This window comes from Nicotiana sylvestris, chromosome 4, assembly GCF_000393655.2.
Source record: "Nicotiana sylvestris chromosome 4, ASM39365v2, whole genome shotgun sequence".
In the NCBI taxonomy this organism is placed as follows: Eukaryota; Viridiplantae; Streptophyta; class Magnoliopsida; order Solanales; family Solanaceae; genus Nicotiana; species Nicotiana sylvestris.
The window spans coordinates 109002007-109008016 of NC_091060.1; the positions used below are offsets into that span (position 1 = coordinate 109002007).

Sequence of the window (6010 nt, forward strand, 5' to 3'; positions counted from 1 at the left end):
CTGTTAATTTACTAGCAAGATATAGTTCTTCTCCTACACGGAGACATTGGAACGGGATTAAGCATATATTGCGATATTTAAAGGGAACTCTTGATATGGGTTTGTTTTATGCTAACAAAGATAGTGCAGACCTTGTTGGTTATGCAGATGCAGGTTATTTATCTGATCCCCATAAAGCTCGATCTCAAACTGGCTACGTATTTACATATGGAGGTACTATCATATCATGGCGCTCCACAAAGCAATCTATTGTTGCTACTTCTTCAAATCACGCTGAGATAATAGCTATTCATGAAGCAAGTAGGGAGTGCGTATGGTTGAGATCAATAATTCATTTTATTCGAGAAAAATGTGGTTTGGAATGTGAGAAAAGACCCACAATTTTATACGAAGACAATGCTGCATGCATAGCCCAATTGAAGGGAGGATTTATAAAAGGAGATAGAACGAAGCACATTTCACCAAAATTATTCTACACGCACGATCTTCAGAAAAATGGTGACATTGATGTGCAACAAATCCGTTCAAGTGATAATCCAGCAGATTTATTCACTAAATCTTTGCCAACTTCAACTTTTGAGAAGATGGTATACAAGATTGGAATGCAGAGACTCAAATATTTGAAACAAGGTTTTCATCAGGGGGAGTAAAATACGCGATGCACTCTTTTTCCCTTACTAAGGTTTTTTCCCATGGGGTTTTCCTTATAAGGTTTTTAATGAGGCACCTAACAATGCGTATTACTAAATATGTGTACTCTTTTTCCTTCACTAGATTTTTTTTCCCACGTGGTTTTTCCTAGTGAGGTTTTAATGAGACACATTATCTTTTAATGAACATCCAAGGGGAGTGTTATAAATATATTATATTATGGATGTTCATTTAGTACTCTGTTGTAAATAAGCTTCCTGAAGAAGCTTATCCATATGGGACTCCACCGTAAATATATTTATCTATTTAGTACTATATTGGAAATAAGCTTCCTGAAGAAGCTTATCACTTCGGTACCCGGTTATAGATAAACATTACCCCCAGTAGAAGTTTATCCATACCGAGTATAATAAGCTTGTCTTTTCAGTACCCGGTTATGGATAAACATTACCCCCGGTAGAAGATTATCCATACTGGATATAATAAGCTTATCCATTCAGTACTCCGTTATGGATAAATATTGCTCTCAGTAGAAGATTATCCATATCTGGTACAGCAGCAACTTACACAGCAGCTTGTAGCAGCTTACACAACAGCTTGTAGTAACAGCTTACACAGCAACTTATAATAGCTTACACAGCAGCTTGTAGTAGCAGCTTACACAGCAGCTTGTAGTAGCAGCTTACAGAGCAGCTTCCTTTCTTCTATAAATAGAAGAGATTTCAGTTCATTATGTATATCAGTTTGAATTCGAATAATATATCAGTTTCTCTCTATACTTGTCTTTACTTTATAGTCTTTATTTCATAACACAACGAATAAATGATTGTATTGGAATAAACAAAACAGAAATGCATATTAAACAGTAGTGTAACCAGTTGTGGCCTAATATGCCAACCAAGAAGGAAGTGGAGATCCTCTTCTTCTTGTCTTTAAATAAATTTATGATTTTGTGACCCCAGATGTGGGCAAAGAAAATAAAAATGTCAAAATTTTATTTTGTATTTTTCTCTTGGAAGTGTGAAGACCAAATCAAAAAAATCCAACCAGGACAACACATTTCACCTCACATCACATGTCATTTCCCTTGCTTTTCATTCATGTCGTGACAGGGGCATTAAAGTTGATGACCCAACCCAAGTGAGCCTTATCCACATTATTTCATTCATATACTCTTATTGAGGTTATGTCATTCACAAGCTTACAAACTAGACACATACAAAGAGAGAGAAGGTACCATTTATTGGGTTCATGAATTATTTTCCTCTAATTGGAAGGTAATATATCAATCTGCAAGTCACTATTACCCAAAATGGGATAAATTTAATTTTTGTATTTGTCTTTTTTCACTTGACTTGATTATGTTTTCTAGGTCATCATGAAAAATTAATAAATCATCCTAAATGGAAAATTCTACTCTTAGCATACAATCTGTTCATGTGCAAACATTTCAGTAATCAGAGTTCACATGCTTGAAAGTTAAAATGACATCAGATGATGGTCCCACTTAAAAGATGTTCATCTTTAAAGTCCTACCACTTTTTAGCTGAAGGAAAAATTAATTTTATTAAGAAAATATACCAACGTTTTTAGAAAATTTAAAATCGAGAATAAGGGAAAAAAGTTCCACAGAGAAAGGATGAGAGGGATGTACAAAGGAAATCGAGAAAAAAACCTGATTATAGTTTGGTGTTGGAAAAAAAAATCCGCTATAATTGATTTAATTTGATTTTAACTAAAGAAAGTCAAATTAAAACCAAACCAATCCGATATTAAATTTATAGAAATTTTAGATATATTTAAGATACGAAAAATGGCTATATACGTCCCTTTACTATCGGATATTAGTTATTTATATCCTCCATTATACTATTCGGCGTTTCTTACCCCTGCCGTTAACCTTTTTAACAAATCTACCCCTCCCATTAACGAACCCAGTTTGTGGAGACGTGGCACATTTTTAGAACCCCGGGCCATTTTTCTTTTTCCAACCCAAGATCCATACCCGAAAACCATACTAAACCCATATAAATATAAATAATAAGAAGCCATCTTCCTTTCTTCTCAACTTACATGATAATGATGAAATGCAAAATTTGAAAAAGAAAGCAACTCCAAATGACGGGTAAAAATAAAAATTCCACCGACAAATCAGTAGGAAGAAAGCTAGTTTATTAAGTGCCTTAATGCATTGTCTTTCATCATTGCATGAAACCATTAAATCAAACCTCGAAAGTAAAAAATAAAACGCTGCTACTACCTAATTGGTTAATTGAAAATAAAAACTCGTGAAGGGGAGAAATATATCACGATTAAAAAGAATTAAAAGGGTTACATCTTCTTCGTTCTATGCTCCTTCCTTAAGCAAAATGCGGGCTTCAGATTCAGTAGGCAGAGTTGGGATTACTCCTTTCTTGGTTGTTGTGATGACTCTACATGCACAGGCAAACATTAGTACTTCCTTCAACCTCGCTTCATCCTACATTTTTAGTTTTTACACAAGTTAATTAACCCCAATTATTTGTTTACAAACGAGCTTAATTTGGGGTAAGAAATTATAAAGGTATTACCGATTAGTTATTACCTCAAGAACAGATTGGTCATCGGCAATCTTAGTTAGAAGGGCGCCAACAAAAGAATCACCAGCTCCAGTGGTGGTCTTCACGTAGAATGCCTCAACGCCTCCATGGAAATTCTACATCCAAAGATAAGTTATCAGTATCAAATTATTAGTAACGAATTACAAACTTATCTCTAGAAATTTATTTTATTTTAGAGAAATTCTTCTTAAGGAACAAATATAGGTATAGATGTACTGTGAAATGTACAAATAACTAAGCAATTACCCAAGTATGGCCTACTAAAAAGATGGAGTCTAAACCCTAATTTTTGAGAAGAAAAGAAGATGGCTTCTTATTAGTAGTATATGGGTTTAGTATGTTTTCAGATATGGATCTTGGGTTGGGAAAAAAAAGAGGGTATGGGTTACTAAAAAAGTGCCACGTGTCCGCACAAACAGAGTCCGTTAATGGGACGGGTAAATTTGTTAAAAAGGTTATCGACAAGGCTAAGAAGCATCGAATAGTATAACGGAGGATATAAATAACTAATATCCGATAGTAGAGGGACATATATAACCCTTTTCCGTTTAATATATAAATATATTTATTGTGATGTAATTTATAAATATTTCTTAAAAATTTTCATAATTTATTTTTAATATATTATTTCAAAGTTGGACTTACACCTTTTGAATGTTCCAATATATTTTATAGCCATAAATATTAGTAAATTAAATTATGCTAATGATGGAATATAAGGATTCACTAAACTCTATAGAGAACCAGGTGGTCTGTTGTTGATACCTAATTTTGCCCTCATATTTTCTCAAATAGTATATATACTCTCAAAATATCATGTTTGCATCATTATTTAGTTTACAAACCTATACGAGCATTTTTCATAATTTTTTAATGGCTCTAAATTAATTTATTTCTATATTTTTATTATATAAATATCTAATAATTATCCTTTAAATTATTTTGGGATGACTAAATCATTCAGAATTATTATTCACACCAACATGTATGTTTTATAATATTTTACTTTATTTTTCTATAATTGCATTTGCATTTTTAGACTAAATACATAGTTTTGCAATAATAGCCTATATTCATGTATAATTACATTACTTGTGCCAAAATAACTTTTTATATTTTTATAATGTTAGGTTATTATTTTCAATCATTTTAGTGCATAAATAAAAAAATTTTCTTTTATTAATTACTTTTATAAATTATTTTTTGATAAATATTGGATATTTAAATAAAAACCCATTTTAAACACATTTGCGGACCAAATAATGACCCAAAAACCCCAATAACATTAGCCCAATAATCCCATCCCAGCACAAATAACCCAGTAATCCCAACACGGTCGGTACCCACTTCACACGACCCGCTCGACTCACTTTTTAATCTTGGACGTTGATCTCTCAAGATCAACGACCCTCATTATTTCCCTCTCTTTAATCAAACCATACGCCTAACCCTAACCCTATTTCACCCGTCCGCCGCCCTAATATTCTCTTATCTCCCTTCTCCCTCCTTCAGAAACCCTAGCCGCCCCCCCTAAATCTTCTCATAATCCCACAAAATATGGGATTCAATGGCTGTTTCTTGCCATATACGACCCCCTTTCTGGTACTGGCTATTCTCCTATAGTGCTTGCCTAAACCTGGCAAGCAGATCTCTCCGAAATCGAACCAAAAATGGTTCAAATTTCTGATTTTTGAGTGTTATTCTGTCTATATTCATCCTATGCTACCGTGAGTCCGGTTTTTGTTTATATTCTCTTGATATTTACTTTCCCTAAAACTAGGGTTTACAGATCTCTTCAAAATCAAACCAAAATTGGTTCAAATATTTGATTTTGAATATTATTTTTGTCTATATTCGTCCTATGCTACTGCTTTGTGTATATTCTGTTGATATTTACTTTCCCTAAAAAATTAGGGTTTATAGCCTCCTAAATTGATTTTTCAGACCTATTTGTATATACATTTTCCTTGTTTATTGCTTAAATCACTCCGTTACTGTTTGATTTTTACTATTATATAAACCCCTCCCCCATTCCCTTCTAGAAAAGACCTCAATCGCTAAATTTCCCACTAAAAGACTAAGGCTTTTACTCTGTGTTCGTTTATTCTCTTGTTCTATTTTGGCTCTTGGCTGGCTAAAAGCCGAGGTCACCGAATTTCCTACTTTCCGACCTTCTTTAGGTGTGAGCACTGCCCTGGGTTCTTTATAACCCTTGGGAACTTGACGCATCTGGGATTCTGGGTTATATTGTTGTTCTTTTCTTGTTTGTTGAGCAATAATTAGTTAGTTCTCAACCTTTGCAATGTTTATTCCATTATGTTCTAATTAGCATACCTATGTTCTCTGAAATTGCATGAGTTGATATAATTCCTTGACTTCCTTCATGTATAATTCTGCCTATAGCATGAACTTCTCCAGCATTGTCTCACGCTTAAACTATTGGTCCTAAAAATGTATTTGTATTGAACTTAGGCAATTTAGACTGTTTGACGCATGTTTGGCTTAATATATTGACAATTTGCATGTTTGCATTGGTTGTATGGCCTAATCCTGTTTCCTGCCTGATTATGAATTTCTATAGTAATTAATTTATGTCATTAGTATGCCCTAATCTGTTAAAACCTTCACTCCAATTGTAATTTGCTCCTATGACTATGTTTTTCACCTAGTATGTTCTTACCCTGCCAATTCTGTACCCCCTAACAGCTAATTATCTTAGATCAGTCTTTCCTGACTTGTTTTCCCCTATAATATATGAT

At 33.5% G+C, this 6010-nt stretch overlaps 1 long non-coding RNA gene across 1 annotated transcript; it reads right to left on the reverse strand.

Moving 5' to 3' along the window:
• Positions 1-2772: 2772 nt before the first annotated feature.
• On the reverse strand, positions 2773-3578 carry LOC104220719 (uncharacterized). Its single transcript, XR_709572.2, has 3 exons — positions 3498-3578; positions 3236-3346; positions 2773-3130 (listed from the first exon to the last, which is right to left on the reverse strand). It is a non-coding gene; the product is annotated as an uncharacterized lncRNA (long non-coding RNA).
• Between the last annotated feature and the right edge of the window lie 2432 nt (positions 3579-6010).